This window comes from Solanum lycopersicum, chromosome 5 (genome assembly GCF_036512215.1).
Source record: "Solanum lycopersicum chromosome 5, SLM_r2.1".
NCBI classification, from domain to species: domain Eukaryota; kingdom Viridiplantae; phylum Streptophyta; class Magnoliopsida; order Solanales; family Solanaceae; genus Solanum; species Solanum lycopersicum.
Genome location: NC_090804.1, coordinates 31,446,296 through 31,469,510, shown reverse-complemented (window position 1 = coordinate 31,469,510; position 23,215 = coordinate 31,446,296). Strand labels below are relative to the sequence as shown.

Below are 23,215 nucleotides of genomic sequence, written 5' to 3'. Positions count from 1 at the left end.
TTTACTCCTCTTGTAGATAAAAAGTTTAACATTTTACCCAATATCTTGCAATAACCTTCATAGTTTTTAGCCTGGTGGGTTAGTCGGTTGTTGCAACAAGAGTGTATAGAAATTGTCCTGTAATGTTGCACAATATAGTTTCTTATGTTGAACAAGTAGAACCTTAAATTCCTGATTTTAATATCATTTTTGGTATGGATTAGTTGCATGCTTCCTTTGCCTTTATTGATTGTAGAATGAGGGTGGTAAAGTTTAACTTTTCAAGTGAGCATTTTTTAGAGTGGAAGGAGGGAAATTCTATTACTAGAGTTCATATCATCTCTTGTCTAAAAGCTTGCATAATGATTTCTAAATGTTTTTTATATCACATATTAAGAGTCCATGATTTAAACTACGAAATTCCTCCCATTGAGTTAGTCTCCATAGTGAGTGAATTTTTTGAGGTCTTTCCTTATGATCTTCCCAGTACTCCTCCCAAACAGCAAATAGATTTTTGTATTGATTTGCTACTGGATACAAATCACATTTAAATTACTCCTTAACAGATGGCTCCAATCGAATTGAAAAATTTGAAGTTTCAACTCAAAGATTTACTAGACAAAGACTTCATTAGACTTTGTATTTCTCCATTGGGTGCTCCGGTTTTGTTTGTGAAGAAGAAGGATGGGTCCTTTAGAAGGTTCATTGACTATCGCCAACTAAATAAAGTCACTATCAAGAACAAGTATCATCTCCCTCGGATTGATGACTTGTTTGATCAACTCCAAGGGGAAATCTACTTTTCTAAGATTGACTTGAATCGAGGTATCACCAACTTCGGTTGAGAGGTGAGGATATACCAAAGACAGTATTTAGGACTAGATATTATCACTATGAGTTCTTAGTAATGTCCTTTGGTCTCACTAATGCTCCGTTGGCGTTTATGGACCTTATGAATAGGTTTTTTTGAAGTTACCTAGATTCATTTGTTATTGTATTAACTACATCTTAATATATTCCAAAAAAGAGGGTGATCACATGAACCATTTGACAGTGGTGTTGCAAGTAATAAAAGAACAACAATTGTTTGCCATGTATAGAAAATGTGAGTTTTATTTTAGGTCGGTTGCATTTCTTGGTCATATCATCTCTAGTGAGGGAGTTGAGGTTGATCCAAGGAGAACGGAGGCAGTGGGAAAATTTGCCAAGAAAATTGACTCCAACCGACATTAGGAGTTTCTTGGGTCTAGCAGGATATCATCTAAGGTTTGTGGATATTTTTGCGTCCATTGCACTCTCCCTTAACTACTTTGACCAAAAAAAGTAAGAAGTTTTAGTGGTCAGAAGCATGTCTGAAAAGCTTCCAAATCTTGATAGATAAGCTTACTTCCGCTTCGGTTTTGACTTTACCGGAGGGTATAAAGATCTTTATTGTTTATTGTGACGCATACTAAGTGGGTTCGGGATGTGTGCTTATGCAACATGGGATACTAATCGCTTGTGCTTCTAGAAAACTTAATGTGCATGAGAAGAACAATCCTACTCATGATCTTGAGTTAGCGGCCATGGTATTTCCCTTTAAAATATGAAGGCATAAATTGTATGGTGTTCATGTGTATCTACGTACATACCACAAGAGTTTCCAATATGTATTAACTCAAAAAAAGTTGAATCTCTGACAAAGAAGGTGGTTAGAATTTTTGAAAGATTACGACATGAGTGTTCTATATCACCCCTACAAGGCCAATGTGGTTACCGATGCTCTTCGTGATATAACCATAGGTAGTGTGTCTCATGTAGTGGAAGACAATAAAGACCTAGTGAAAGATGTTCATAAGTTTTGTACATTGGGTGTGAGATTAAATGATTCTCCAAATGGTGGTTTTATGGTCCATCATTACTCCAAGTCATCTTTAGTAGTTGAGGTGAAGTCCAAACAACACATCGATCAACCATGGAAGGAGTCGAAGGAATCTGTTGTTTGTATGTTTAATGAGTCATTATCCATAGATGGGGATGGTGTCTTGAGGTATCAAGAAAGGTTGTGTGTTCCCAATGTAGATGATATGAGGAATAGGATTCTTGAGGAATCTCGTGGATCCCGTTACTTTATTCATACGCCGTAATCAAAGATGTACCATGACCTTAGGGAAGTGTATTGGTGGGAAGGATTGAAAAAGGACATGGAGGAGTTCGTTGTTCAGTGTTAAAATTGCAAAAAAAAAGTGAAAGCCGAACATCAAAAGTCGGGAGGTCTTCTTCAAGATATCCAAATTCCTACTTCAATGTGGGAAGACATCAATATGGATTTTGTGGTAGGTTTTTCTAAGACTCGAAAACAATATGACTCTATATGGGTGGTGGTGGATTGGTCTAACAAGTCCGCTCATTTTATCCCTGTCAATTCTACTTATTTGGCGGAGTATAATTCAAAAATCTTCATAGATGAGATTGCATGTCGCCATTGTATTATGTTATTCATCATGTCGTATAGGTGTGCGAAATTCACATCTAGGTTTTGGAGGTCATTCCATGAATGTTTGGGTACTACGGTGAATTTGAGTACCACTTTTCATCCCAAAACACATGGTCAAGTGGAGCATACTATTTAAACCCACGAGGATATGCTTAGAGCTTGTGTTATCGACTTCAAGGGAAGTTAGGATAAGAAGTCGCCTTTGGTGGAGTTTACTTACAATAGTAGTTTCCAATAATTCATATCCATGGCTCATTTTGAAGACTTCTTTGGTAGGAGGTGTAGATCTCCTATTGGGTGGTTTGATGTCTGTGAGTCTTCTATTCGTGGTACAACTTTGATTTATAAGACTATAAAAAAGTTCTCATCATAAGGAACCAGTTGAAAATGGCCTATAATTGGCAAAAGTATTATGCCAACCAGAGGAAAAGGGATTTACAATTTGAAGAAGGTGATAAAGTGTATTTAAAAATATCAGCTATGAAAGGGGTAGTTAAATTTTACAAGAAGGGGAAGTTTAGTCCTCGTTAGGTGGGTACCTATGGAATCTTTCGAAGGGTTGGTAAGGTTGCCTATGAATTGAAACTTCCTAGTGAATTGACTTGGGTTCAGCCGGTTTTCCATGTTTCCATGCTTAAGAAGTGTATCGGTGATCACGAGCATATTCTTTATATTGAGGGTCTTGGTGTGAAGGATAACCTCTCTTATGAGGAAATTCTGGTTCAAATCCTTGATAGGCAAGTAATGAAATTGAGGAATAAAGAGGTGGCTTCCGGAAAGATGTTATAAAAGAATCACCTAGTTGAGCGTTCAACATGGGAGGCCGAGGACGACATAAAATCCCGCTACCATCATATATTTAATATCTAAGGTTATTTGTTGTTACTGATAATGAAAATAATGACTAAAGATTGAAATTTCTTGATTTTTGGTGAAGTTTTGCAAAATTTGCATTTTTATGTTGTTACAGTGAAATATGGCCATAATGTGGAATATTGGTTGTTTTGAGTCTTGTTGTGTATTTTGATAGGGTGAGTAGTTATGAAATGATATGTAGCATGTATCTAAGTTGAACTTTGGCATAATTGACTCATAAACGCTATGTTGAGTTCTTGTTTTTGTGAGAAGGATATTTATCATAATGTAATGTTGAGCCTTATGTGTGGTAATCAAAGTTTTGAATTGCTTTGTATACAAGATATGAATTATGTTGTAACTCATGATTATTATGTATTGTTGTTGGTTGGGCTGATATCATGAGTCTATTCCTTCCTTCAAAAGATTCTTTTAGTGTCATTCGGGGATGAATGTTCCTAAGGGGAAGGGGAGATAATGTAAAACTTCTAGAACTAAGACGTGTCTAGAGCCAAATGTAAGTGTCATAAGGTCTAGACACTGTTTTAAGGTCCATTATAATTAATATAAGTCATTTAGTGAGTGTAGACCCCAAAACATCCAAGAACGTCTATGACATCCATAAACTAGTTCAAGGAGTTACTAGGGTGCCTTAGCCTATTTAACTAGCTTTTAGGAGTTAGAAATTCATGAAATTGGGTGGAATAGTGTATAACATGTATTTAAGTTGACTAATGGTAAAAACATCAAGGTACGACTCCCCAATGACCAACAAAGGGCCCTTGAGGAGGACCCTTGCACGTTGGAGTTAAACACTGCCTGGGAAGTGTCCACCTACAAAAGGTAATCAATGGGGCATAGGTTTGTTAGACGGGGCTTCTATTCCATCATCGACCAACACTTATACATTTTATATTATGTTCAATTTGGACCACTCTTTGAACTCATCGACAGATGTGCAGCACGAAAGGGAGGACTGGTCGTCGATTCATTGACGTTGTTCCATTTGTCGAGGTCTCTTCTATGAGGGCTGAGTTTTCTGCACGTTTTGACTTAATTCCAATTAATTAATTTAGGGATTAGGTATTTACTTAAGGGTTAAAAGAATCATAATTAATTTAATTAACCCCCATTTAAAGACCCCAACCCCATTAGACTAATAACTCTCAAATCAAAACTCTCTTCCTTCTCTCTTCTTTCTCTCTCTAGTGAAGAACTCCATTGAAGACCAAGCTAGGGGAGGGTTTAAGGGCTGTAAAAATTCATGTTTCACTATCAATATTCATCAATTAGTAAGGTGTGGTATCTAATTCACCTTTGAGACCTCTCTTCTAAAAGGGTTCCTTCAATGTAATTTTAAAAGTTGAGTTTTCAAGTGGGTTTCATCCAATCTCGAAATTAAGGATATAAAATGATTTGTTTATGATCTCATTTGGATAATATGAATATATTAAAATTTATTATAATTTAATTTTGATATATCTTGATGGTTTGGTATAATTTGTAGAAGATGACCTTCACCTTTTAACCCTAAGTTATGATCTTGATATGAATTGTGTAATGTTCATTCAATTGACTTAGTTATTAATTAAATTACTACTATATGATGTTACTGAATCAATATTGAATATATTAGGATGAATTATAGTACTATGATGCTAGTTGTTGAGAAGTTGATCTAGGTCATGAGGTATGCTGTGAATTAACCTCAGTATCTTGTCTTAAGCTATGAACTCGCGATGAATTGTGATGTAGTGATTCAATTATCCAACTTATTATGTTTTTTATTGTTTTATCATGAAACTATACCCTTATTTGGTTTAATTAAGGGTTGATGTTAATACCTTGATGATGGATTATGAATGAGACTTGGTAAGTCTTGTGATCTCTAATCTTTATGTCACATTATGGTTAACTGTGATTAATTCATGATATAGTGTTGGAGTTTGCCTGTATTAGAATTGATAGGATTTGAATGATATTGAATTGAAATGTCTTCACTATGATTTGTGAGGTGTCGGCTAAGATGTAAATATTATAAGGATGGTGAATGATTTACCAATGTGCCTTATTATGAAGTGATCTGTAAATGTTCTAACTTCACTTATTTGAATTGTAATGAATAGAGTTATACCTATGAAATTCTTATTGAGATATGATGATGATTATACATGGGATATACCCGATGACATAAACTAAGATATGATTGATTATAAAGGTTTAAAGACATTTAAATAAGGGACTTAGCTTAGCACCGAGTGAACTGGACAATGGAGGTGATAACTTCCCATAGCAGGAGATTCACCGTATAGTTCCACATATGGTGTTGACTCCCAAATTAGGGATACATATCCAATAGATTTCCATGAGAGGAGGCCCCAATTTCCAAGTGTATGTTAAGGGATTGTATCTTTTTTTTAGTTCTTGAACTATGTTTCCCCTATGGGAAGACTAGCTAGTGGATCCACCTAGAAAGCTATGTTTATGTTTGGTTTTACTTTGGCCGATAGACTACCTTCCATCATATTAGGTTTCACAACACCGGATTCAACACTTATCTCTTGTACTCTATGTCGGTTAAGGCAAGTGTTCCCTAAATTAAAATGAAGCAATAAAGTATAAATCAACTAGGCTGACTTGAGAGGTTTGACTTACCCTAGGTAGGATTATGGGACTCTACCTATACCTTGCACTAGTTTTCCTTGAGGGAAGCCTTAGAGGATTGATATTATGTATGCATATCATAATAAATACAAATGATGATAAAATGATTGTCTTATATGCAAATGACATTATATGATGATGATTATTATTATTATGAACGTGTATTTGGTCTATATTAGTAGATTATGATGTTATATATCCTTAAAGGTTATGTTATGTGAAGTTTGATATTGTTTATGGTTCTTGTTGAGTTACTTGATTGTGTAATGTTATGGACCTTTTCTTGGTCATTGCATTGGTTAACATTATGAGTATCCATGAGTAGTTGTTTTGCTTTATTATGATATGATGACTCTTAATCATGCTTTAGATGCTATTAATTGATGATAGGGTTGTATTCGGTTTGGTTGTAAGTAAGTTGATATGCATGTTACTTGCTTTGACTTAATGCATATGTCTTGTTGATTAGTAAGGTTGGATTGATTATGGATAAGACTTTTAAAAAGGTAAAATAACATGTTTAAATGAAATGTCCCTTTTTAGCAATATTTGATATTATATGTGCATATGATCTCGTACTGCGTACAAGTGGTGTACTAACTCAATTTTCTCCCTTTTCCCCAATATTTAGGTTTCGATAGTTGAGGTCTATTTGAGACGACTTTGAAAAAGACTTGGAATTTCTCAATCATCCAAGTAGGTAGGTCCTCACTTTACGAGGGCTATGCCAATATCGATGTCACATCTGGGGAGCAACTCCTAAAAGTAACATGACGTACTTTACCTCTCGGAGGTCTTATACAAGCCCATAATTATCATTCATCGCATTAACATAGTAAATTTAGCTGAAAATTTATAACTTTTCATAGCACATCATATGTTAGAAACTTTACTTCACACACACACACAAACACACACACACACACACATATATATATCATATTACATACATAGACCTTAAGTATCTTTGACATCTTAGACTCAACTCCATTAGAGTTCATTAGGGACACGACCCTTAAGACGTAATACACAACTATACAATATTAAATAAACTTTACAGTAACTAAACAGTAGGACATCCTTGGACTTTAGGATTCCTTTCCTTGAGCTTGAGAATCACATATAAATCTCCTCAATCATATAGAAATCCCTTGAGCATCCATAAATACACTTTGTATAAAAAGTAGACAAGTATGGGATTAGTACAAGAATGCACTATGTATTGCAACCATGCAACAACATTCATTTAAAAGGGACATTTTCTTGAAAACATACTTCTTGCCTTTTTGTGTAAATCTTTATTAAAAACTTTATCCAATAGAATTTATATCATTCACATTTTTCGTATTAACATATTCAAAGTCCAAACATTACATAAGATCACACATAGAATTTATTACATTTTAAATCACACTATAGTGAACTATATCCTATTTTACAGTGAGCTTCCTTTTCATTTATTCCTTGACCTCCCAAGTAACCCTTTAGTGATAGTTGGTGCAATGCATCACCTTAAGGCCACAAAGAAACATACATATAACCTACATTAGCCAACAGATATAATCATATAAGCATAATATATCAAATATATATTTAAGCCAATACCATAGTACTACTACAATAAGGGCTAAATACATAAACAGATTCCGAAACTTGTTGGTTTTTTCCTTCAGGTACCTTAACTACGTCATTTTTCTATTGATCATTGAACCACATATAATTTGTTTCTTTAATACACTGTTGGTTGATTTTGATCGGCTTTTCTATTGTAAATGCCTTCAATTGTGTTCAAATTGTAATAATTTTGATTAAATGAATGAAGACAAACCGTGTTAGTCTCATTTGTTTTCTAGTGTGTTCAAATGACTTAAGTAAACTATAATTATTCTCGAACATTTTAACTATCAATTGGACTAATGAGTTGTGGAACAACATATGTATCCTCTATCAATATCCCTCACAAATTTGGTTCCAGATCAGTTATCGATGTTTGTTTAAACGGAACAAATTATGGGGATTGAATGATTCATTAGGAAAATGACATAGTTGAGATACCTGAGAGAAAAAAACTCAACAAATTTAGGGATCTGCTTATGTATTTGAGCTATATTCTATTTACACATATATTTACTTCATTTCATACTCATCATTTTAAGACCTTGTTCATGACCCAACTCTTAGTCTATTAGTGTAGTGCACATGTGAAGATCCATAACCCCACACATACTTAGTAAACCCTTCATGAGACCACAAACATTAACATTAATTTTATACATCAACAATTAAGTGAAGGCAACTTCATTAATGCCAATACAAGACCTTTAACATATAGTCATCTAAAAAAATCGTGCATACAAGGATAAGGTCACATCATATAGACTCATACCATGATCATCTTCATAATTAGTAGACAATACAAACATGCCATGCATAAAGAATATCCATAATCATACACGATAGGTCACTTTGACTTCCTAAGGAGATACTTGTGCAATGTCTAGATGGGTTCATTATTTCCACCTATACGAAGTAACCTCTTTTAAGTAATCCTAGTCAGGTTTCCAGTCATTTACTTCCACTATCCATTTTACTTTAGAATACCTATAGCCTTAACCGACACTAAGACCATGGGTGCTAAACATGGAATTTGGTGTTATAGATTCTTACACCAATGAAAGGTGTTCCTACCTAGCCAAGGTAGAACATTAACATATATCCTAGCATCCAAAGTGAATTCACTTTCCTAGATTCTATGTGGCAAGCATAGTTTATGAAACTAAGAGATAGGTCTTCTCTCTTAATAACACTTGGTAATTGGGCTGGGTGAACCTTCCTCAAACGGAAGTCAACACCTCATCTGGGTCCATAGGTGAGTATTCATGTAAGGGAAGTCATCACTCTATACGGGAAAAACTGTGAATCTTCTTCCAAGGAAAGTCAACATCTCTCAATGTCAAGTTCACTCGGTGCTAAGCTAAGTTCACTTTATTTAAAAGTCTTTATTACAATTTTTTATAAAACATAGGCTTAGGATATTCATCTATCATATGATTATATCATATTCAAGTACCTATCTAGTTTTAGATTAATCTTGGGCACCCTTCTCAAGGCCCCTCTACTTACAAGATCATCATTCATGTGTCTGTGTGTACATATATGTGAGCAAAACATTCACATAACACATAATTGTCACACATGTTCATATGTCAAATCATAAGTCTGTAGGTATAACAATATGAACAATCTTTTCATACAAACCCACTAAGACACTATGCACATTCTTACTTCCTCATATCATGTAAATATTGTTCATAAGATGTCCATACATTCATTTTCATGCAATAAAAACCAAACCTTGGAACTATCCTATCAAGGTACACATGCGCAATACATAGACAAGGTCCCATATCGTCGCCCATATTAGTACATCTATGAAGTCATCCTAGTAAGGAATACATAACATATAATCATCATCACCTATTCAAATTCTACATTAATTCATAAAAAAAAGGCAATGTTATAGTGAATCATGGAATTCTAAGCTAACCATGTTAAAATCTTCCTACATTAATCCATATGGATTATTTATCATCAATCCATCCATAATTCACGTAAATAACAGTAGATATAGAAAAGTCAACGTAAGAGAATCACAATTAAAACATTAATAAGTCATGATCACAAAGCCCACGGAAGGACAAAATCGATTTAGGGAAGGAACATAGGTTCATCATGCAATTGAAGTAATATCACGTTCAAACCAATACATTAACATTAATTCATCATTATTTGACCATTTAAAGCACTTTTGGAAATAACCTATGGCTAGATTGTAGAAGAAACTTTGGAACTTTGTCATTAACACTCTAGATGGAAGAATAAATATAGATGAAGGATCGCTACCTTTGTCTAGTTTAAAACCTCTACAAATTTATGAAGAACCCATGAGAATCAAATTTAAAAGTTGTTCTTGAGCTTCAACAGCAATGGAGCTTTCTAGAGATAATTTGTTTTGGAGGGAAGGTTTAATTTCGTGAGAAGGGATTGGGAATGGGTTATTGCCGTGTTTTATCCTTTAAATACACCCAAAATAGGTAAATTAATCAATTAGAGTGATTTTGTGACTTGGGGTGAATTTCCCATTCACCCCTTAAATAAAATAGTTGCAAGGCAATGTTGCAGGCCACAATCGATGAATCACCATCGCGGGCCGTCTGTGGCTTCCGTTGATTAGACCTTGGCCTGTTATTGGGTTGAGACTTGGCCAGGATAAGCTTCCATAAACTAGAGCTGACCAACTGGCCGTTGTTCAACCAAGTGGCCGTCGTTTGGTTTTGTCGATTGACACTGCCAAGGCAGTGTCTCAACCAGCCTTGAGTCCTTCTTGTGGGCCCTTTTGTGGGGCCCTTTAGAAGTCGTACATGGACGTTTCCAATGTAAATACAAACCTTAACAATTTTAAGACCTCCCACATAAGTACAACCCAAAACAAATACTCGTAACTCATCCAAACATGTAAGGCCCCATCAAGACACACTCATGCATGTCTCAAGGCCATCTTACGAACGTCTTGGACGCTCTTGGGAATTTGACCTCCAAACTTCACCAAACTCCATATACTACCATTAAACATCGTTATTAATATTTTTGAGACTTCATAAGATCATGACATACAAATATAAGCATACATAGACACATGAGGCAGATATGTGAGTAGTCGTCGAACGTCTTGGTCGTCCCTTGATGTTTGACTTCCAAATCACCTCAAACGTAACACACTGCCTATAAACCATATTATGAGAAATTTTAGGACCTTAGAAATTGAAGACAAAAATGGTAGGCTCTACACTCTCTAACTCATTTTGGGGGTCTTATAATAGAGCTTATGAAGTCGTTTTAATTTTAAGACTCATATGTTCTTTCCGTTTTCATTTGAGTACGGATTGTATGGCCTAAATTTTTCTCTAGTACATTGATGTATGGGATATTCACCGATTGCTATAATATTGTTAGATGGTTATGAGATGAAAACTCTTTAAACACTATGTTCTATCTTATATATATACTATCTGCAATAAAAGTAGAAGATTGTGTAATCTTCCTATACGAAGGGTCTATGTATACTTGATATGAATATATTATGTGTATGTTGAGTTCTATGTAAACCTCCATGCAGAAGTAATGAAATTTTTTAAATTTTTCCGAAGTTTAACCTATGAATGTAATGATGTATGCTAAGAGGCTTGTCTTAGTCATTAAAGAGGACGTCGACGGTGGTTACGTCTAGGCGGTGCTCCCCAGATGTGACAAGTACAAATGAAAAGGTACCACCGGGATCAAGTAAAGTATATGCATCAATACAGAAGACTTTTGAACATACCGGTCATCACATCAGGGGAAGTCTCTTTTTAACCGCTAGAGAGGAGATTATAAAAGTGATTTTTTTGGAGTACCATTTAATCCACTTTCTTGAGCTTGACCACTTCCCTTGTCTTGAACTTTAACATTAGGGAAATCCCTAACCTTGTGTCACCTCTTGCCACAACCAAAACTATTGCCCTTTCAAACTAAGTATTCACCTAAATAACCTTTTCCATACTTGACACAAGTACACTTCTTGTTATGTGAGCTACTACCTCTTCCCTTTTGAGGCTTAGGGTTAGAATCCCTATAACCATGAGCCTTTGGGAACTTGAAAGGAACGTGATTCAAAAACCTCTTTTTGAACCTAGGCTTGTCATGGATATCTAGCTGACCCTTTGAAGAACAACTATCAAAAGGTCTTACCATCTTAGCATCCTACTCTATCTTCTAGCACTTGCCTCTTCCAATTGTTGAGCATGAATCATGAGACAAGAAATGTTAATATTTTCATGTAGCATAGCTGAATGACATTCCACTTGCAAGTCATCCGACACTCCCGTCAAAAAGCGGTTCGTTCCCTAGGAATTGAAACCAAAGAAGGAGCATATTTTGATAATTTAGTGAATTTCAAGGAGTATCCAAGAAAAATCGTACCTCCTTGACGAAGATTTATGAAATCCACTACTTTATCTTCCCGCTTGTCCCTAGGAAAGAATGTATTAAGAAAAGACTTTTGAAAACCTCTCAAGTCACCGGTCCACCCGTTAAAGGCCTATTTTCTCTCCATTGGACGTACCAAGCTTGGGCCACATCTTTGAGTTGGTAAGTGGCTAACTCGGACTTATCACTAGTAGTCAACCCCATAGCATAGACGATGTTGTAGTTTTCATCGATGAACTCCTGGGGGTCTTCTTCAACCTTGTACACATAGAATGTAGGGGGATTCATCCTAGTGAAATCCCTCAAATGAAAGTCCATGGTTCAAACATGTTGATTTGCTCGGGGTAGAACCTCGCAGTTAGCTTGGTCCGCCATGGATTGGGCTTGAGTAAGGATGCTTGTGCTTGTGTAGTAGTGGGTTTATCCATTTGGAGAAAGGCAGCAATTAGGTCGGCATCTATCAAAGGAGGAGCATTGACTAGAGCTTGGTCATTATTAACATCTTCTTCAAGAGAAGTGACTTGATTACCTCAGAGAGGATCTCCCACATTGGCAATCTCTTCATCAAGTCTTCGTGCCACGTTCCTTTGATTAATCATTGTCCATAATCACAATAAAAAGATTAGATTTTAAGATAACATAGATTACAACACTCTCAAGGCACGATATTGGATTTCCAAGAAAGCGAGAGTCTCCTAAGACTCACAGAGGTTCCTATCCATAAGTAAGGAAAGCTTCACAATTATGAATATGAATCTACATACACGTGTTGATAGAGAGACATCGGCTCAATGACTTTCAACCTTATGCTCTAATACTAATTTTGCCACATCTGAGGAGCACCCCCTAGATGTAACAGACATCGACGTCCTTTTTTAGGACTAAGACTAGCCTCTTAGCTTATATAATTACATTCATAGCTCAAAAATAAAGGAAAATTTAAAGCTTTTCATTACTTCTTCATTGAAGTTTATATAGACCTCTATATACACATAATGTTTACATTGAGTAAAGATAGACTTTTTGTATAGAAAGATTACATATTCTTATACTTTAATTGCACTTTGCTACATAAGATATAATATAGTATCAAATGAATGTCTCATCTCATAACCATATAACAAGAGTATAACAATTTGGCCCTAGCCAAGACATAAATACAATAAGACCTACTTATAGTATAGACAATGCCAAGTACTCAAATGAAAAGGAAAGAACATAAGAGTCGTATAAATAGAACTACTTCATAAACTTGATATATTCATTGCCCTAGGAAAGTGAAGACCTACCCAACTTAGATGAATGAGATATCAAAGTCATCCTTCAAAGTCGAATCAAAGTTCTTCAACGATGGGAACCTACAATGTTGGGGGAAAAGGGAGATAATGGGGTTAGTACACCACTTTTACTATGTATGAGACTATATGCACACATATCATAAAATCATTCTTAAAAAGGACCTTTCATGAAAACATATTATTTTACCTTTAAAAACCCTTGTGCACATTCATGAAAGACCATACCAATCAATAAGGCATATTCATTAAACCAAAAGCATGTACATCACAAGACAAACAATGCTATGTCTAGTCAAGTCAACATTCATATCACTTAATGGGACACTTAGTCAACACAACTCTATCATCAAGTTATAGAAGCAACAAGCATTGATAAGAGTTCATTACAACATAACCAAAGCAAGACAATTTACATGAACCCTCATTAATTCAACAAGTTAAATGACCAATCATATCATGATATCCTTACTCAATCAATTAAACTTAGTAAGAACCATGACTAATATCAAACTTCACATAGCATATCATTTAAGAGTACATATCATCATACTTTAGAAATAGAAATCAACACATATTCATAAGTGAAACCAATCATCATGTAGTATCATCAATGTGAAATATCATCATATACATAACATATACCATTATAACCATATTCATATATAAGAACATCCTCCTAACACTTCTCTCAAGTCTAACTAGTGCAATGTTTAGGTAGAGCCCCATACCTCTACCTAGACTATGCTAAACTCCTTAGGTTATCCTAGTTAGAGTTTATTCTTTAATTCATTTTACCTTTTGGTAACATCTTTCCTTAACCGACACAGACCACATGAACTAATTTGGAATCTGGTGTCATGAAACCCTACACTGATGGAAGGCGGACTATTTGCCAAGTTAGTACCAAAATATAAACTTAGCAACTACGTGAATCCACTAGCTAGTATTCCTATATGGGGAATATAGTTCAAGAACTAGGAGATATAGTTGGTACCATTTTTATTATTCATGCATTATAGTCTCCAAACTTAAGAGTACATTAGGGATCCTACCTTCCCTATGTGGGAAGGGACAATCCTCACTCTAGTGCACTCACTGCTAAGCTATAGTCCCTTTTGAAATATCTTTAATGTCTCTATTAATCATCATAGATTAATGTAGGTCATAAATCTAATCCCTTGTATAGTCATTGTCATTATCTCATTCAAAACTACATGAGAATATCCATTCATGTCAACCCTCATATGTGAGATTATCATGACATCATCATCATATCATAATAAGGCAAATAGGTACTTCATAACCAACCTTATATCATTTCATCTTAAGCATAATATCACAATTACGTAGTCAATAAATTGGGAGATGGTGTACTTCGCTACCAGGGTAGATTGTGTGTTCCTGATATGGGCGAGTTGACACTGAAAATTCTTGTAAAAGCCCATAAATCCAGGTATTCTATTCCTCCAGGTGACACTAAGATGTACCACGATCTTCGGGAAGTGAATTGGTGGAATGGCATAAAGAGGCATATAACAGACTTTGTGAGTAGGTTCCCCAATTGCCACAAAGTCAATGTAGAACATCATAAACCATGCGGTATGACTTAAGAGATTGATATTACTACTTGGAAGTGGGATTTGGTCAATATGTATTTCATCAAAGAGTTACCTCGTACTCGCGGACAAGATGACTCCATTTGGGTGATAGTTCAAAGGAAGACTTAGTATTTTCGCATTTTTGTGGTCACGACTACAGATTTGGCAGACAACTATCAAAGCTTTACATTAATTAAATTGTGATGTTACATGGGGTTCCTTTGTCTATCATCTCAAATAGAGGTCCTCAGTATACCTCTTATTTCTGGAAGTCATTTCCAAAGGGTCTTGGTACTCAAGTAAACCTTAGGAAAAAATTTCATCCACACACGGATTGATAGGGAGAGTGTACCATTCAGAGCGTAGAGGATATGTTGAGAGCTTGTGTGACTGATTTCATGGTTAGTTGGGATGATCTTCTTCCTCTAATTGAGTTTGCCTACAACAATAGCTACCATTCCAATATTCAGATGGCACCTTATAAGGCTTTGTATGGACGTAGATATATATCTCCCGTTGGTTGGTTTAAAAGTAGGTGAAGCTACTTTGATAGGACCAGATTAAGTCCTTTATGCTATGGAAAAAGTAAAACTCATTAGAGAAAGTCTTAAGACAACCCAGAGTCGTCAGAAATCATACTCGGATGTATGGAGAAGGGAACTAGAGTTCCGAGTTGATGATTGGGTTTTCGTGAAAGTGTCACCTATGAAAGGGGTGATGAGATTTGGCATGAAAGGGAAACTTAGTACTAGATATGTAAGCCCTTACAAGATCTTAAAGGATTAGCAAAGTGGCATATTAATAAGAGTTACCAGGAGACTTAGCAACAATGCATCCGGTCTTCCACATCTCGCTCTTGAAGAAGTGTGTGGGTGATCCAGCCTTTGTACTACCATTAGAGATTATGGCAGAAAGTTTTTCTTATGCAGATGTACCAGTTCAGATTCTTGATCGTCAGGTTAAAAGGTTGAGAAACAAAGAAGTCGCTTCAGTCAAGGTTTTGTGGAGGAGTCACTACTTAGAGGGAGCTACATGGGAAAAAGAAACATCCATGAAAGCCAACTATCCTCACCTATTTCCTTCCAATTCCACTCCATCTTGAGGTAATAGTTCCTCTTAGGTTTTTCATCCATTAATGCGTGAGATCATCCTTCCAATGATGTTACCTCAGCTTATACCTGCATTTTAAGCATATTTGCATGTTCTTGGAACTCAACCCAGTCAAAAACTCAGTTCTCAGAAGGGATTGCATCTCTCTCCCTCTTATCAGCCAGTTTAGTCTTCATTGAAGGATTAATGTTCCCAAGGGGGAGATAATGTAACACCCTGTATCTAAAACAGACCAGAAATAAGCTTTTCACAAATTTGAAGGTGCAACGGGCGTTCACAATCAATGAACATACTCTGGTCTACCGCCCGTACTGTTCATCTGTCGTTTGAGTCTAAAACCCCCCAAAAATCAATGTAGATGATTTAACTAAGTGACGAACGAGGTGCCTGTGCCTAGCACCCAGTTAATTTTATTTGCCACCAGATTTGCCTCAACGACTACAACAACAATCACTTCATTACCTTCAGCAAGATTGTCTTGGACATCACTTTGTCCTTCCTTCTTTTAGTCTTGCCCTTTTCTTTGATAGAACCTGATAGCTCTGTGACCAACTTTTCCTCAAACAAAACAAGAGCCCTTACATTTTTAATTTGACTCTCCGGCTTGTTGATTGATTTTTCTTCTTCATAAGTTCCTTTTTCGAGACTTTCTTCTGTTTTTCTTTGAACCTGTCTTTCACAACAGTACCAGATGATTCAACAAGATCAGATTTAGAACAATTAAGACAAAGTTCTCCCATCTTATCTTTGAGACGGTACGCATCTTCTGTCCTCATGTGACTAAGAAGTTCTCAGAGGGTTAAATTCTTTTTCTTATGTTTAATTGATTTCTATAATCACTCCAAGCTGGTGGAAATTTTCAAGCAGAACATTAGTCTCAAATATATCACATATCTTCATGTCCTCGTTGAGAACATTAGCAGACAAGCTCTCATATTCTTGAACTTGTTCTATTATTTGTTTATTATCAACCATTTGGAATTTAATCCATTGACCGACAATATATTTTTTATTTCCTGCATCATCAACACCATATTTCTTTTCCAAACTATCCCATATTTCTTTGGAAGATTAATAGGTAACAAATAAATCAAATAAAGGATTAGTCATGTGAGTTAACAAATGCCCTCTCACAGTTCTGTTATCCTTTTCAAATTTCTTTTAACAACATCATCAACAGTTATAACATTGCTAGAATTAGTAGTGGTGTTAGAACCATTTGTAGAAGGTTCTTTAAATAAAACATAATAAACTTCTTATTTTTCAAAAAAAGTTAAATGTTTTTGTGACCATCGCTTAAAATTATTTCCATCCAAAGTCTCAAGTTTTGACAAATCATTAGAAGTTTTGTTCAAAGAAATAGTCATTATCAATATTGTATGTTAGAAAATTGCTTTCAAATTGTTAGGAAAAATACTACAATATTGATATTAGAATAGAATTATAAAATAGAAAATAACTTATATCAAACATTGCGTCATGGCAAGCCACTGCCTTGAAAGTGATTTCTACTCGACTCTGTTGCAAATCGCTGCAGTCGATCGCTCCCTAAGGTTCCACAGTTACTCTCAAACACATGCACTCGTGGTTAAGAGTTTGGAGGTTGCTCAAAACCAATTGCCCAAAAATATTCTAAGGATAAGAAGAGGGAAGAAAATGTTTTTTTCTTTTCTCTTTATTTATGTTGGTAGTCTGTTTTTATGCTCACTCAAACTACATCCTTATAGAGGAGTTGCAAATAGAAGTTTCAAGGAGAAGAAGTGAATTATTAAGAGACGTACGTGAAATCTTAATGACATTAAAAGTCATTACATCACACTTTAATAAAAATGTAATTTGGAATGGATAAATCATTCTTTTGTAACATAATATTTTGTATACTTTGCATTACACTTAATTAATATTATAAAATTAATATTATCACAAAGGATGTTGTCCATCTGATTATTACTAATTTTTTGCCAATCAAATTGGTAACTTAACCTTTTTTCGGCAAATGCAGTGAAATGTTTTTTTATAAACTTATTGATATGCAAATCATAAAGTTACACAAATGCTCGTATTGTTTGTAATAGTTCTTTCTGTTTTACAGGAGGAAGAGTTGCTGGATGTGGAAAAGGGCTCCTGCTCCTAGTAGGAAACCAGTTCAATGTGAAAATGAAGATGGAACAAAAGTGAGACAAGTCATACCAAAGAGACTTCAAATGTCTGTAAAGCAGAGGCTCTTGAAAGTTACACCTATCATTCGTCACTTCTCATTAGATATTTTCCAATCTTATCTGATTTTACGATGTATTTTGTGTGATTGTTAGTGATTGCATATTCTTTTACTATATTTCTTATTATAATGAGATGAGGTTTTTGATTGTGCAGAGTTTACATGTCATTTTTGTCAGAAGTGATGAATAAACCGGTTACTACTCCATGTGTGCATAACCTCTGCAAGGCATGTTAGGATGGTGCCTTTGCAGGTCAATCCTTTACAAGACAAAGGACGTGTGAAGGCACACGTACATTACGATCGCAGAAAAATATAGTTAAATGCCCATCATGCCCAACTGATATATCTAATTTCCTCCAGAATCCCCAGGTACAACTTCATGTGACCTGCTCAGTTTTATATGTGAATATCTACGCGTATAACTTAATAGAGAGTTGATGAATGTAACTGACTCTCTGAAGTTCCAAATTGAGAAAGAAAATGCAGCATTGAGTGCTGATGTAGATGATGGTAGCTTGGATGGAAATGAGATTCTAGCTGAAACAAATAAAAGTATGGAGGATGATGAAGAAGGTGCATAGCCTGTCAATGAGACTAAAGCCAAGCAGACTAACAAGAGGAAGAGATCTGGCAGCATTGACAATGCATCATCACCCAAGAAGTCTATTGACAAATCTGATGCTGTGCATAATCTTGAGGAAGTTGATCCTGCCATACCTGAAGAAGCAAAATTGTGGAAACTGTTGGCTCTCATGTTTATTGTTGGATAGTATTAGGTTAATTTTAGTTTTGTACTTGTATGAACTTGGTTTGTTGTTGGATAGTATTAGGTTAATTTTAGTTTTGTACTTGTATGAACTTGGTACATTAGTCAAAATTCCAACTGCATAGAAACTTGTTTTAATGTCAACCAATTGGTGTTCTATTGTAATCTTTTTGGATAGTAGATTAAAATTATGAATTGAATCCATTAACGATGGATATTTATTTTCTTTAACACCTTGCATCTCTTTGTATCTGTTTTCTGCTGAGGTCCCACCTAAATTCAATATTTATGAACTTTGTAAAATATTCAAAAGATTCTTATGTAGCAGCAAAGATGAGGGCAAGAGTAAACACTGGGTATCATGAAGTAAGATGTGTTTCCTCAAAGAAGGACGTTTGGGTTTTAGATTATATTTGAATACCAATTGGGTGCCAGTAGGCTTTGACATCAAAGCAAGTTTGCTATGGAATTGGAATTTGACAATGCACCAAATTCATATGGGTCCAAAACTAATATTAACCTATCCACAATAAACAATGATCCATCCAGCTTGTTCAGAATCATCATTCCAGAACAAGCTTAGTTGCCACCATTTTGCGTCTTCTTCAAATATAGGTTATAGGTCCATCAACCAACCAGTCACTTGTGTCTACTTGCAAACTGAATACTCAGGTATGGGCAGGATTAACTTCCTAAAGATAATGCACAAAATCCGATTTGTCAATGGGTTTCTTGGGTGATACATTGTCAATACTACTGGATCTCATCCTATTGTGAGTCTGCTTGATTTCAGTTTCATTGATAGGTTATGCACCTTTTTTTTATCATCCTTCACACTTTTATCTATTTCAACATCTTCTTCGGCTAGAATCTCATTATTTCCATCCAAGCTACCATCATCAACATCAGCACTTAATGCTGCATTTTCTTTCTCAATTTGGCGCTTCATAGATTCAATCACACTCATCAACTCTCTATTAATCTACCAAAACAACACCTTTTTGAGTTAGTCAACCTGTTCAGAATAATCATTCCCAGAACCACCTTAGTTGCCACCACTTTGCTTCTACTACAAAGATAGGTTGTAGCTCCATAAACTGTCCAATCACTTATGACTACTCCCAAACTTAAAACTCAGTTGTGGATACTAAATATAGAAATGAGTCAATTCTTTCTAAGACTGACTAAACAGAAAAACGAGTTATATAAATTGGAATAAAGAAAGTATTTATTACTAGTGAGTCTGCTTAAAATACCTGAACTATTTTGTTATTTATCCTAGAGTAGATGGTACTTTTGTGCAATATCACCTAACTAGAATATTGAGATCTCTAGTAGAATTAAATCAATTTTACAAACTATTCCTGATATGGTATACTGGCAATTATGGAAAAGAATAAATAAGATGAATATGGAGCATTGTGACCTAGAGGAGAAGGATGTATGATCTCTTTAAAATATTCATCTCCTTAGCCTAATTTTATATCATTGAATGAAGGAAATTCCACAAAAATGAACACTTTTCATGGATTTCCTTCACAAGTACATACACTTGATAAGATCTATATGAAAACTACCTAATTAAGGTTGTTTTAAATGTATTTGATTATGTTTTTAAAGGGAATTTTTGTCCAACTTATGTAACATACTATATAAAAACTGATGACATAGCAAAACCACAGTCTGATCTAAGTACAAAGAACTCTATGAGTAAATGTACCAAAGATTTTAGTTTGTTTCAATTCAAATTTGTTGAAACAGATGACATAGAAAAACTACAGAAATTGAAATGAAAGAAAATAAAATAAAATGATAGCCATTTTACCTCCGGTGAAGTCATCGATGATGAAGACGGTCATTGAAGGAGGCAACTTCTTTTGGAATTCTTTTCACTTCCCTTTTCACAAGGTTGGAGCAAAATCAAGTCAGATCTAAGTACAAAACACTCAATAAGCAAATGATCCAAAGATTTTGATTTATTTTTGATTCTGATTGGTTGAAATGGATGACATAGCAAAGCTATAGGAATAGAAATGAAAGAAAAGAAAATAAATTGACAGCCATTTTACCTCGACGAAGAAGGTCACAGAAGGAGGCACCTCTTCTTGAATTTTTCATTTCCCTTTTGAGAACATTTTTGAGCCCCCTCCTTTTATGTTTTAGGTTTTTTACATTTTCTTAGGTGGGCTGGGCTAGGCTGAGATTTAGCCTTTTTTGTAAAATATTAAAAAAAAAAAGAAAAAATTATCTAACTAGTCAAAATTTCAAACATAATTTTTTTTAAAAAAACACTTTAAGATAATTATTAATGATGTCATTATAGTAATATTTTAAAAAGTATAAGGTATCCTAATTTAGTTCCTAATTTATTTCACATTAATCACATGATTCTCTCATATATTGGTTTTATAGCAAATTATATATTTATGATTATTCTCCTAAAATACATTATATTGTCCCTCCTTATTAATTTCACTTTCTCTCTATTCATTAATTTTATTCCCCTTCTTGTTCTTTAATATCATTTTATTATTGATATTATTAAAATGGAAAAAGATCAAATAAAATATTTGCATCCTATTCTCATTTAATTGGATAACTTTTTATGATTTGTATTTATTGGATTATAAAAAAATTAGTTTTGATTTGTATTTTATTTGACAGTTTGTATCCAAATTTATTCAACTTAAGAATTCTTTATTTAGTAAATTTCCTTTTGAGTCTGATTTTTAAAGTAGATCTCATTACTATTTAGGGTAGGTTTTGTATTTCGGTGTTTACATTTATTCAATTTAAGTTAATATATAATTTATTTCATTTCATACTTAATTTTTGATCATATTAGTATTGTCAGTTGTATTTTTTATATGCCAATTTTATTTTAAGAATATTGTATTTATTTAAATAAAAGTATAAACGACTAAAATGATATATATATTCTTATTTAAATTGTATTCATATTAGTATATATGTTGTATTTTTTATATTTTTATTATATCTTTCAGCAATATTATATTTATTTAAGCATATTGTATTCATGTGCATTCAAATTAATCATTTGGTATGCTATGATTAAATCAGTTATCAACCAAACATATTTTATTCAAAATAAATGTATTTTATATATGTTGTATAACAGTTATTTGTTCTTGTGTAATTTTATTTTTAGCTTTTGATTAAGCAAAAAAATATATTTTAAACTAATTTTATATTTTAAAAGTTGTATTTCGAAAATTGTATTCAAAAAGTTATTTCCTAATAGTTGATTAAATTCAATATTCTCTTTTATTTGTAACTTTTGATCAAAGAAAAAGTGTATTTTAACCTGATTTGTATTTTAAAAGTTGTATTCTCTAAGTTTTTGCCTATAATTGTAAAACAAATTTGTATTCCAATCAAATTTATACTCTAGTAGTTCAATATACAAAATCATAATAATTCAATATAAAATAGGGATAACATCATCAAAGTTATATTTAAAATAAATTTATATTCTAATAATTCAATACATAATATCATCAAATTGGCATCCAAACTAATTTGTGTTCCTCCAATGTACAGTATCATAACAATAAAATTGTTTTTTAATAAAATTTCAAAAATCTACTCTCATGCTGCATCACCACTAATTTTGATGAATTCTTTGAGATAATACGAGATCCATCATATCTTGAAAAATAAATGTGATTTTTTGATTGTATATTTCAATTACATTCTTTGATCAATCATCGATTTTGAATTTTGGAGGGACATGAACAATTAATTTCTTCACTTTTGAATCTCAAAATTGTTTTCAAGATCTATCAACAATTTTGAACTTTTCAAGAAAAACGATGATGAGCAGATACAATTTTGAATTTTAAAAGTGATGCACATAATTTTGATCGTTATAAAATTTTGTATATTTTAGAAGAGAAGGATGATGAACTTCTTTTTACAATTAATCCATGACTCTTGACAAATAAAAATAAAAATTCTTAGATGAGATTTGTTCATAAATGATGATCAATTTACTTGTCTTCTATGAAGGATGATAATTATCAATGGAGAATCAAAAAATCGATAACGGGTATGAATAAAAATTGATTAATAAAAAAAATATCCAACAAAAGTGGAACAAATCAACGAATACTTAAATTCAATTTCAATAAGTTATTCGAAAATGGATATTAAAAGCATGCAGAGCAATGCTGAAAAATGTTTAAAAGAACAAGAGAGAGATGA

The 23,215-nt window shown here is 33.9% G+C and overlaps 1 long non-coding RNA gene across 3 annotated transcripts; it reads right to left on the bottom strand.

The window, feature by feature from the left end:
* Positions 1-7,263: 7,263 nt before the first annotated feature.
* LOC104647512 (uncharacterized) lies at positions 7,264-21,172 on the bottom strand. 3 transcript variants are annotated; one of them, XR_002027766.3, is made up of 4 exons: positions 21,061-21,172; positions 20,817-20,888; positions 13,288-13,356; positions 7,264-7,515 (listed from the first exon to the last, which is right to left on the bottom strand). It is a non-coding gene; the product is annotated as an uncharacterized lncRNA (long non-coding RNA). The 3 variants fall into 3 exon arrangements; XR_002027767.3 differs by having other exon boundaries at positions 7,264-7,485; XR_011221019.1 differs by having other exon boundaries at positions 7,264-7,485; positions 20,817-20,922; positions 21,061-21,142.
* Positions 21,173-23,215: the final 2,043 nt, after the last annotated feature.